General features: G+C 40.6%; 1 protein-coding gene across 1 annotated transcript in view; it reads left to right on the top strand.

The window, feature by feature from the left end:
- Positions 1-12,861, top strand: part of LOC104922755 (protein kinase C-binding protein NELL1) — a 269,223-nt gene that overhangs the window by 14,674 nt on the left and 241,688 nt on the right. The gene's annotated exons all lie outside the window — the stretch shown is intronic.

Genomic DNA, 12,861 nt, shown 5'->3' with positions numbered 1-12,861 from the left:
TAATAAGTGATTTTACTAAGAAGTGATACAACGCATCACCACACATAAGCAGACAACTTTAAAGTTTTCCCATGTTCTCTGGCTGCCCTTTCTTCTAAATAAGTAATATCTTAGCATGATAGCAGCCATTCCTTTATGGAACAGAACTCTGGTCAAGAGAAAGCAGTTTTAGTGCCGCTGTTGCACCCATACAGTGTACGCTCGGTTGATAATTCAAGCAAAGAATCATCATTTTGAAGAACTGTGGGACATTTTGGAAATAACAGGTACTTTCTGAGAAAGCAGTGTGATCTGTATTCTATTCTGGTGTGTTCTTCAAAAACATAAACATAAACGAAGGCCCTTGATAACATTTATATGCCTATTTAAAAAAAAAAAAAAAATCAGTGCAGCTGATTTCTAGTAAATATACAGAGGCAAAGCATGCTGGGATTAAACTGCTCTGGGAACATTTCCCACGACGCAGTTACGGTACTTCATGGATTAACCGTCAGCATCAACAAGCTGGTTACCAAGACAACCCTCACACCATCTTGGCTGCACAACGCTGGTAATTTAACGCACTGCAAGACGCAGCCGTGGCAGCTTCAAGGCAAAAGGTGTCACTGACAACCTTTAAACTCCAGCTACGCTGGATATCACTGTTGCCATGTGAACACCTTGCCAGACCAATCTGGATGATTTTCATGCAAACGGTACTTCACATACCTTTGGGGGCTGAAAAAAAAGTTTCATCACTGCTCGGGTTTTATAAGAGTTTTCAAACAGGAGGGAGGTACGTCAGCACCCGCTTCCTGTTTCAATTACAGTGAGGTCGACAGCTATGGATTTGCAACACGTTAGCTAACGTTTACCGGCTGTCAGATTAATGCAGCATCCTTTCATGCTTCTTGCTGTCCGTGACAGTCACGAGGGATTTGCATGCGCATATGCACACGCTGCATGTGTGGTTCTGAGCTGTTTAAAATGGATGGGATGGGGTGTGCTGTGAGAACTTGGGAAATCACTGAGCCAAATGAAAAAAAACAGGAATAAAAGTCTCAGTGGGTGCAGTTGGCTCCATGTTGTCTAAGGGGAGACCCCACAGCGTCAGGCTTTGAAAGATATCTGATGGTGGTACACCATAGAGAAAAGGATTCTGGGGAGCATGAATGTGCCTAGTTAATGTCATTAGTCTGATAACTGGATGGGGATTTTTGTTTTTTCCATGAAAGTAAGTGCAGATATTATTACCTGTTTTTCATTACTTCTATGTTAAGCTTCATCATATCAGCATCTCTTTATACACTCTGAGATGTCAGAGATGATTTTGTAGATTCTGCTAGTGATCTTCAAAGCAACATTCAGTGCACATACAGTACACAGCAAGTCTTCATATAAACTTAACCAGGCTGGAAGAAACCGTGCAATAGGCCGGCAATGCTGATTCATATCCAGACAGGCCCAGACTTGAGATGATGAGCACAGTGTTGAACTTAAAATAGATTTTTAGACTCATAATTAAGTAATAAATGTTCTGCATTTTCATCCAACCATCAGAGGTGTGAAGTAGCCACATTTATAGAAGTTTTGTGTCAAAAGTGATGCTCCAACCGAAGTCTTTGACTCTAGAACGGTGACATTGAAAGATCCCATTCAATAGAAAATTGCTTATTTGCTTTCTTAATGTCAAACAGGATCCTGTTGAAATGAAAGAGTAGCAATTAAAAGTGTAAACCAATAGGATAGCAGTCATGGAGTGAATCATAGTTTAATTTAAGTGTTGTGATAGCTTTATTGACTTTATTTATGTCTATCAGTGCAGCATGAGGAGAACTATTTTCCAGGAAGTAATGCTTTTCCATGAAGTTTAGACCCACGTTTTATGAGGTCTTAAAAAAAAAAAAAAACTTTTGTAGTTTACTCCTTCACAGTATACAGAAGCTGTGGTCAGCTTGAATTTATGTCAGTTACAATGGTTTCCAGTGGAGACACACATTTTCACAGCTGAGAACAAAAATATGTCTATAAAAATGCTTCAAAGCACTCCTGCAGTATAATCAACATCTCAGTGGTATTCTCCAAAGAGTTTCTCAAATATAGACAAATACACTGCTTTTATTTCAACTCTGAAGTACAAAGAATGCAAAAGTTAAAAGTTGGAAATCGCTCCTTGTCCATCAGGCAAGACACTTCCAAGTTTGAAAAAGTTACCTCCAATTCCACCTCCCTTCATTCAGGGATGTCTTTTGAACTGCTCATACAGTGCTGCTCCGATACTTATATTTACCTAAATGTTAATGAAATGTATCTGGCAGGCTACACAACAGCTGTAGCTACTAAATCTGACACCTTAAGCTGCTTGATCCAAATACCACAGGTCCTGTTTTAGTGGTATTGCGTACACAACATTAAATTATGAATCTATAAAACAATTTTTACAACAGAGTTTAGAACAGTGCTACAAAGTGGAGGTTCTTCACTCATGGCTTTAGAGAGCACTTACCGAAGACAACTTTAATTGTGGCTTGTCATCAAGTTTCTTTGAGGATTAGCTTTAATTAGTGACAGCTGATACGACCTCTTATACTAAATGTTTTGTGCCCTGCTCTTTGCTAATTAGAGAGAGAGAGAGGAGAGATAACTGAGTCATCATTGTCAACCTAAAAAAATAAATTATTAATCCACACGTGGAGTCACTCACTGGCAAGACCAAATCATTTTTTCACATTCACAGTCTTTTAACACTTAACACTTGCAGAAAGAAGTTCATTATCGTGAAGAAGAGCAGCGCTGTAATACATTTTACATTCAAGCTGACGCTTTTGTCCAAAGCGACTTACAGGGAGCAGTTCCGGGGCCCAAAGACACTTCGACATGCAGACTGGAGGAGCCGGGGATCGAACCACAGATCATCTGATCTACCTCCTGAGCCACAGCCGCCCCCGAGGTGAAGAAAACACATTAGAGAACAGTAAAGGAATACAATTGTTTTGGTTTCATTTGAACAGATAGTGATCCATTTAATATGCCTGGATCAGCTCTGATAGGCTTAAGGTATCTCAATCATTAATTATTAAGTTAATTATTAATTTAACAGGTGGATCGGGGAAACATTATATAAAATTTACAATTCAGGACTTATGGATACGTGATTTTGAATTTTTCCCTCTGAGGAGTCTCTATTTACAGAACACATAATCTAATGGCGTCGTGAAGTAGTGTGGGATCATGGGAGTTGTAGTCTTCGTTGTTAAACAACCACCATTGCTGATGCAAATCTGTCTGACGTGACTCAGGCAGATTCATTCACGTGACATTTAATGACGTTTGCTTACTTCCTTTCTCACTCTCTGATGTATCAATGATGAACCATACAGTATCTCAACTTGAAATGTTTCCTTGAATAATATTATGGCTTCATCTGGGTTTGAACATTGTTAGAAAAGAAAACTTGTGGGACAATGTAAGTCCACAACTCAACAAAATATACAACATAAACCTGACGTATCAATGCAGAAATGTTTCATATTATATAAGTAAAGTATTTCTTTGACCATAGTTGGCAATCAGGCCATTTTGCAGCCACTGAAAGGCTTCACTTTAGCATTTTAGGAGCTGTTGTCAACCAATTAGCTACTGATAGTGTGACTGTGTTCAATACATTTGGGGTTTCTGGCCAGTTTGCTAAGCAGTCTTGCATTCATGTGTCATTTTCCTGGAAAATAATTTGCAAGACAAATGTTGAACAAACCAGAACGTCCCGCAGGTCAAGCTGTTTGGATGAACAGATGTTAGTTATGATGTTGTGCGAGGCTAAATATCAATATGGATGCACATCTGTACATCTTGGAAAACATCTTCCGATGTTCTAAGGCAACTTAGAAGCATTACTAATTTCCAAGAAGAACATTTGATTTATCCTGAATCCAAGTGAGAGAATCACTTTCATTCTGAGGCACGGCATTGTTGTTTTAGCATTACCTAATGACAAAACTGTTTTCCAGCACTTGTGAGCTGCAATTAATGTTCCAAATTTGTAACAAAAGAAGAGATTGGCGTGACTAGAAGTTGGATAGATGGATGATACATGTTGGCACAATAGCTGGTTAGATTTAGCAGAAACTCTCAAAGGATTCTGTGTTTTGCTGTTGAGTGCTTTCGGTCTTTCTGCAACATTTGTAGAGGACAAAGTGTTTGTTAGTTGTTTAGTAGTACATGAAAGAGGGAGACCTTATTGGTTGGTCTCAATGTAATTTGGTTGTTCAGCACATCTTAGATATTGTACTGTATCTGTTTCAGTGTTTAAAGCTTCAAGACTTAGAAGGAGCAAACACTAAACTCTCCAGTGAAGGATCAAAGGATGCTGGATTTAAAAATATATATATATATAAAAAAAAAGAAAAAAGAACGTGAGCTCTGACTGCATCACAAGGCGAGCCGTCATTTTGTTTTAGTCAGGGTTAGAGGAGGAAGAGGCATAGCAAAACACAGTTAGAGATGCTGCTGCTCTTCGTGACTGCAAGCTTTTCATGTCTTACAGTCGTGTCTCTGAGGTAAGACGCAGAGCCGAAAAGTGAGAGGCGCTTTGATGGAAACAGTAGGAGTTTATCCAGCCCTGCTGCTAAATGAATTTGTTGTTGTTTGCTCCTCAAGCAGCCTTCACACCTAGAATTATGAATATGTACGAGAGGTGTATGCTCGTCTTTGAAGTTGACGCCAAACTCGCACGTCACCTGATTTGTGGAAGATTTCCAAGAAGAATTTTTTATTGTATAGCATGTGAATGCTATGAAATTCTTGCAATGTAGCGTATCCCCTCCAGCAAACAAGCAAATTATTATCTCCAGAATTTAGAGTACTGGAAACATAAAAAAGTCAAGACCTGCCAACCCTGAGCAGTTAGCGATGTTGCCTGAAAGGAAGAAGGTTAGCACATTCCTGTGTTAACCTCCAAAAGCTCTGACTTTATAGGCCCTCATGATGATTTCTTACATGTCTTCTTGTGAAAGATACCATGCAATGTCAAAAATACTCCACCACGGATAAAGGCGATGGTCTCAGAACTGGACTTTCGCCCTGGATGCTGCACTCTGGCTCTAAATCTTTAGGATTGGTCAAATGCTGAAGATCCCCTTTGTGGATAAAAACCCTGCTCATCAGGGTTTTTTTTCTCCAGAAGTTGAATTTAATATTGCATGCTCTGTTCAGTGATTTTAATCCTGTTTGGAGAGCATATACTATTTTTTTCTCCACCTACACTTGTATTAATTACAGTCTTTTTCTCTTCTTTTGGTGCATTTGGTCTGTTGGGAGCTGCATTTCCACTTGGTTTCATCAGCACTTGGAGTTCTATGAGACAATGGATGAAGCAAAAAGGGCTTTTGGTTAATCTGATGCACGCTAATGTGTAAGCACCCCGACATTTATTCAATATAACGCCATCTCCTCGCAGCCAACAGTCTTTTCTCTACTGTAAAAGCATAAGAGCCATTTGACTCTCATTGTCAAGTATATGGATGTTGAAATCATGCAATAATATTAATGATAATGTAAATTTATAAAATAAATTATGTGTGGAGTATCTGGAGTGCCATATCTGTAAAAGGTGCTGCTTACAATGCAACCACAGTCAATTTTATAAAGAGCTTTTAATACCACTTGTAAAAGTGGAGATGGAACACATGCTAATGCTCAGCTGTAGAAATTCAGTTTTTCTCCCCTATGGGAGAAAGCCACCAACTCTGTGACTGAGGAGCAGCGTAGAGCTGCAAGGAACAATTACTGTAATTACACTGATCTTTTATTCTTCTCTCTATCTGTTGATTACTTTTTCCGTCAAGGGATTAATTTGGTCTATGAAATGCCAGAAAAAGGTGCCCATGGTGACATTTTTCCAATGGCTTGTTTCCAAACAACTATCCAAAGCCTGAAGTTAGGCAATTTGCAGGGATATGATTTTAGTCATCTCTCCGGGAGGAAATTTGACTTATAAGTCACAAGTTAGAAGACACAGCTAGACGCAGGCGAATAATTAATCAGAGAAAGTCAACAAATTGTGACATGTTTTTGTATATTTCAGCTCAGTAAGTAACTTAAATGATGATCCGTCGAGTATTTAGTCGAGATGTTTGTATATTTTGATTGATGAACTACCTGTTTCAGCACTAGAACAGAGAAAAAAGGTTTAATACCCACCTCCCTGTGGACTATTAAACCCACCTGAATAGCCTAATAACATGCAACAACATAACTTTATTACGAGCAGGATATGTAGTGCCTGCCCGCCTCATACCAGCAGTTTAACACTAAAGCTTTAACTCTACAATGCTAAATGACTGAGGGCTGCTAATGTATCACCATGACAGTACCTCCAGAGAATGGAAACTGCATGTAACACTGACACACACACACACACACACATAGGGGAGAAAGGGATTTTTCAGGCTTGTGTTATGCTCAGCTCGCATCACCATGCTTGAGAGAGGATAGCGTTTGTCATGAAGACAGGGGAAACATCTGGAGTGCCATTTGTTTTAATAATTCATCGTTTCTGACTTCATAATCAACCCCAACACAGCCCCAGTCACTAAACTCGGTAGCTTCCTCTTGAAATGGAGTCCCGTATGAGTAATCTCACGCTGACACGTGTTAAGGGTACACATAGGGATATTGTTCCACACGCAGCAGCTAGTTTGCATTTCCAGTCGACTGTATTTGATGAGTTGCCTCCTTTTTGCCGTTGCCACTGTGTGAATTGATGCTCCGTTTGCTCAGATAAGAGCGGGAGGGAACTGCTTGTGTTGTTTGTCTTGCAATGTTCTTTAGAGAAGAAGTGTGTTTCTTCGCCAGCTGGGCTGTATTGTTTTCAGATAATGATGCAGCAATACATGATAGATTTCCTGGTGGATATTCTGATAGCAATGTGGGATGAGATTAAAAAAAGAAGAGTTTAGTATTAACCTTCAACAGGTTGTTCATTATTTTTATTACTTATCATTGTAGATTAACACCGAGGATAGTAAAGATGACAAACAAAATATATTTTAGATTTTACAACGGTCAAAGTCACCACTGAGAACCTTGACATCCTTCTACTGTAGACACCTTTTGCTTTGATGAGCTTTGATTCCGAGTGCAGTCATAAAACCCATCAAACACTATGATGAAACTGGCTCTCGTGAGGACTGCCCCGGAAAAAGGAAGACCAAGAGTTACCTCTGCTGCAGAGGATAAGGTTTATTACAATTACCAACCCTAGAGCCCATGTAAATGCTTCATGGAGTTTGAGGAGCATCTCAACATCAGTTGTTCAGAGGTGGATTGGTTGAATTTCTGCAAAGAAACCACTATTGTGGGAGCCCAATAAACAAAAGAAGAAAATTACTTGGACCAAGACACACAAGGAATGGACATTAGACAAGTGGAAATCTGGACTTTGGTCTGATGAGTCAAAATCTTTGGTTCAAACCGCCCATATCTTTGCGAGACTTACAGTCTACATGTGTGGTTCCCACCGTGAAGCACAAAAGAGAAGGTGCGATGATGTGAGGGTGGTTTACTGATGACACTGTGCCGATTTATTCAAAATTCAAGGCCAGCATGGCTACCATAACATTCTGCAGCGACATGCCATCCCATCTGGTTTGAGATTATTGGGACCATCAGTTGTTTGGTGACCCAAAACACATCTCCTGGATAAGAGAAAGTGATGGAGGGCTGCATCACGTGGCCTGGCCTGCACAATCACCTGACCTGAACCCAACTGAGATGGTTGTGAGGGACTGCAAAGTGAAAGAAAGCTGCCAAGAAAAAGTTCTCAGCTATGTTGGAACGCCTTTAAAACTGTTGGAAAATCATGCCAGGTGATGACCTCGTGAAGCTGACTGAGAGAATGCCAAGAGTGTGAAAAGCTGTCATCAAAGCAAAAGATGGTTACTTTGAAGAATATAAAATATAAAACATATTACGCTTTGCTGTGTTCACCACATTGTTATTTTATAGTTTTAAAGTCGTCAGTGTTCATCTACAACGTAAAAAATACATTTAAATTAAATGAGAAGATGCATCCAAATTTTGGTACTTTATAAGTAGACATAATGACAGACATCTGAAAGCAGTGAACAAAAGTAAAGTAAACAAAAGATGATTTCAGATGCTGGGAAATTCTAGCGAAAACTGTCAAACATTGAATGCAGCTTGTCAGTTTTACTTTTCTGTGTTTTACATCACTGCAAACAGGATATCCTTGAGTTTCAGTCAGTGAGTCAAACAAAACAAAAACTTTCGAAGACATCGTCCAAGACTTACAGTAGAAATGCCATTGTTTTGCATGTGAGTGTTATACTATACGTATATGCTATACATGTTCTAAGGAACTTTTTACAATGAGACTTTCACTGTTTCTCCTATCTTCATTTAAGATTAATTGGTGGGAACTACAATTCCCACAATGATTAGAGTCATGTAAACAGAAATATTTTGGTCCTCCATAGAGAGATGTACTTACTAACAACACCTTACTCTGGTGGCAAAACGTTACTTAAAAGTTTTTATTATTTTTATTTTTTATGAGGCAGCAGGGAGCTGCTCAAACACTCCGGACTACATCCTGTGATTGCAGCTGGCTTCCAGCAGCGCCTTCTTGCTTCGGATTTCTTCTTTACTTTGAAGCTGCTGAACTTTACAAAGGAGGAATGACATTTCAACAGCACAGATAAAGTACAGAAAATAGTTCTTGTATCACGGCTTCCAAGCCAGGTGTGAAACACTTGCACACACACTCACATGTAGCATGTCACGCATGATCATTGCAGGTGTTTGCTGCGGTGCCACCGGGCCGTGACAGAGATGTTTTCTGGGAGAGGGATGAGGCGCCCTTGGATGACCTTTGGCTGAATTATCTCGCCATGTGACTCCCCCCTGTGTGTCCTGTCCTGATCGTATCTCCCAGCTCTGCTCTGCATGCTGCCCACGCTGCACCACTTGTTTGCTCCACCGCCATCTCACCTACTCCTCTCTCTCTCTCTCTTTTTAAAGGAGAAAGAAATGCAGCAGGGCTCATGCGGAGGTAAACAACGTGGCTGTCAGCTCGTTGGCTTGTGAGAGAATGATTAAGGAGCCTGCCATAAACATGACTGCGTGATGATGAGGTTATTTGCAGATTTGTTGCCTTATTCGATGTTTAACAACATGGTAGTTCAGAGCTCTCACCGGATGATTTATCACAAATATCAGGAGGACAGTGCTAACGCACGCCGTTATCACAGCCTTATCCCGACATCATATTTTTCAAGTATGCAGAGCATGGCTAATTGAGATAAATAGCCGTGTAAGCAGTGCTGATGACAGGATGGAGACTGGCTTGGATGGTGAGCCTGCTGGCTGGTGCCGTCCCACTGTCGGATCCGGTGATCGGCTGTTTGTCAGGTGGAGCCGTACGAGGAGAGTGAGGAGGTAATTAAGCTTGGCTGTGCTGTGATGAGGGGGAGGGCTCTCTGTTCTAGCTCTCCTGGATCTCTACAGGGGCCTCAGCTGTACAGTTGCGTGGTTCCTCAGAGTGCGCCACGCTCCCAGCAGTGGGGCTACCGCAGGCCTGACAGATACTGATATGGCACCTCAAAGCGCTCGCTGCTCCACTAAATTAGCTCACATCTCAATTCCACCTATTTTCCCTGTGTGGCTTGTGTTCTCTTTTAAATATATACATATGTGTGTGTGCGTGCATGTGTCTGTGTGTGGATCCATGCTCTATGTGTATAGTGTGAGCAGTGTGAAGCCCAGAGTGCCAGCTGTGGTGTTAAACCTGCCCACAGCAGAGGAGGGTTGTGTATAGCTGTGGGGGGTGGAGCAGATTATGGGTAGGATCTCAGCCTAGAGAGTTGTTAACAAAACACACGCACACACACATGCGCACACAGATCCTCACTGTATGGAAAGAGATTAGTGCCCACAGGGACCGCAGTCGTGCAGCACAAATTTGACTCTCTTCAGCTTGAATTTTAAAAGACTTTTTAAATAAATAAATTAATTGTACGCAAGGCGCTGGTTGGAATTCCATGTAATTATTGTGAAATTTGAATGGTTGATATGTTTTCAACGTCATAAAAAGTGACAAATGAAGATTGAATTCATCCAGAGCTGATTTGTGTACAAATCAGCTCTGTGGTCGTCCCCAAATGGTGGAATGACCTACCAACGGCTACTAGAACAGCAACATCCCTTTCTACCTTTAAAAAACTTGTAAAAACCTTTCTGTTTCGAGAATGCTTCCCTGCCTAACAAAACTAACAAAACTAACAACTATTCTGTGCTCCTTTACACCTTTCTCAGCTTATGTCCTCCTCTGTAAGTCGCTTTGGATAAAAGCGTCTGCTAAATGCAATGTAATGTAATGTAATGTAATGTACATAATGGTTGTTTAATATGTGGTTTGTGGATTAATAAGTAATTAAGGGCTCAATCTCACTGCTCTCCACAGAAAATAAGATGCTGGTTTTTTTTTTTTTGTTTTTTTTGACACGTCAAGCAGCATAGAGGAGATCAAGGTCGCCGGAAGTCAAACAGCATAGAGAATCAGGGTTTCTAAATAACTACGTAGCTGCCTTACCCATGGTAGAAGCGCGTAAGTCAAGAGAAAATAACCAAATCTGAGCAAGTTAACAAAGTCAAGTGGACAAAACACTTCTGCAGTATTCCACGACCAAAACAATGTTTGCCGCCCAATGGGATACAAGAGTTACGCCATTTCTACATTTGCCCTTCGAGGCTCATCTCAAAAATGGGCTGTGATTCCATGAATTTGATTCAAAAACAACATTTGCAACCAAGCAGATCAAATTAATGAACAAATTAACATTGTATTTACAGTATGGCAGAAAAAAATGTTGTAAGAGTGACACTTCATTCAAAGATTACATAAAATATGTTGTAAGAGTGACACTTCATTCAAAGATTACATAAAATAGTCGGGTAAACCAATGATACTGTTGGTTCCATTCCATTCAGAGTCAGAGTGCTGCTTTGGTGCATGTTGGCTCATGAATTTGATTCAAAAACAACATTTGCAACCAAGCGATAAAATTAATGAACAAATTAACATTGTATTTACAGTATAGCAGAAAAAAAATGTTGTAAGAGTGACAGAGCAGTGAGATTGAGCCCTTAATTACTTATTAATCCACAAACCACATATTAAACAACCATTATGTACAGATTGTAAAGCCCTCTGAGGCAAATGATCCAATATTTTTCAAGTATGCGGAGCATGGTAATGAATGAGATAAATAGCCGTGTAAGCATGCTGATGACAGGATGGAGACTGGCTTGGATGGTGAGCTGCTGGCTGGTGCCGTCCCACGTCGGATCCGGTGATCGGCTGTTTGTCAGGTGGAGCCGTACGAGGAGAGTGAGGAGGTAATTAAGCTTGGCTGTGCTGTGATGAGGGGGAGGGCTCTCTGTTCTAGCTCTCCTGGATCTCTACAGGGGCCTCAGCTGTACAGTTGCGTGGTTCCTCAGAGTGCGCCACGCTCCCAGCAGTGGGGCTACCGCAGGCCTGACAGATACTGATATGGCACCTCAAAGCGCTCGCTGCTCCACTAAATTAGCTCACATCTCAATCCACCTATTTTCCCTGTGTGGCTTGTGTTCTCTTTTAAATATATACATATGTGTGTGTGCGTGCATGTGTCTGTGTTGGGGACCATGCTCTATGTGTATAGTGTGAGCAGTGTGAAGCCAGAGTGCCAGCTGTGGGTTAAACCTGCCCACAGCAGAGGAGGGTTGTGTATAGCTGTGGGGGGTGGAGCAGATTATGGATAGGATCTCAGCCTAGAGAGTTGTTAACAAAACACACGCACACACACACACATGCGCACACACAGATCCTCACTGTATGGAAAGAGATTAGTGCCCACAGGGACCGCAGTCGTGCAGCACACATTTGACTCTCTTCAGCTTGAATTTTAAAAACTTTTTAAATAAATAATTAATTGTACGCAAGGCGCTGGTTGGAATTCCATGTAATTATTGTGAAATCTGAATGGTTGATAGTTTTTCAACGTCATAAAAAGTGACAAATGAAGATTGAATTCACCAACAGAGCTGATTTGTTTACAAATCAGCTTCGGTGGTCGTCCCCAAAAGGTGGAATGACCTACCAAGGGCTACTAGAACAGCACATCCCTTTCACCTTTAAAAAACTTGTAAAAACCTTTCTGTTGAGAATGCTTCCCTGCCACAAAACTAACAAACTAACAACTATTCTTGCTCCTTTACACCTTTCTCAGCTTAGGTCCTCCTCTGTAAGCGCTTTGGATAAAAGCGTCTGCTAAATGTAATGTAATGTAATGTACATAATGTTTTGTTTAATATGTGGTTTGTGGATTAATAAGTAATTAAGGGCTCAATCTCACTGCTCTCCAAGAAAAAAGATGCTGTTTTTTTTTTTGACACGTCAAGCAGCATAGAGGAGATCAAGGTCGCCGGAAGTCAAACAGCAATAGAATCAGGGTTTCTAAATAACTACGTAGCTGCCTTACCCATGGTAGAAGCGCGTAAGTCAAGAGAAAATAACCAAATCTGAGCAAGTTAACAAAGTCAAGTGGACAAAACACTTCTGCAGTATTCCACGACCAAAACATTTTTGCCGCCAATGGGATACAAGAGTTACGCCATTCTACATTTGCCTTCGAGGCTCATCTCAAAAATGGGCTGGATTCCATGAATTTGATTCAAAAACAACATTTGCAACCAAGCAGATAAAATTAATGAACAAATTAACATTGTATTTACAGTATAGCAGAAAAAAATGTTGTAAGAGTGACACTTCATTCAAAGATTACAAAAATAGTGGGTAAACCAATGATACTGTTGTTTCGCTCG

The sequence above is a fragment of the Larimichthys crocea genome, chromosome VIII (assembly GCF_000972845.2).
Source record: "Larimichthys crocea isolate SSNF chromosome VIII, L_crocea_2.0, whole genome shotgun sequence".
In the NCBI taxonomy this organism is placed as follows: domain Eukaryota; kingdom Metazoa; phylum Chordata; class Actinopteri; family Sciaenidae; genus Larimichthys; species Larimichthys crocea.
This window is presented reverse-complemented; position numbering and strand designations above follow the sequence as displayed.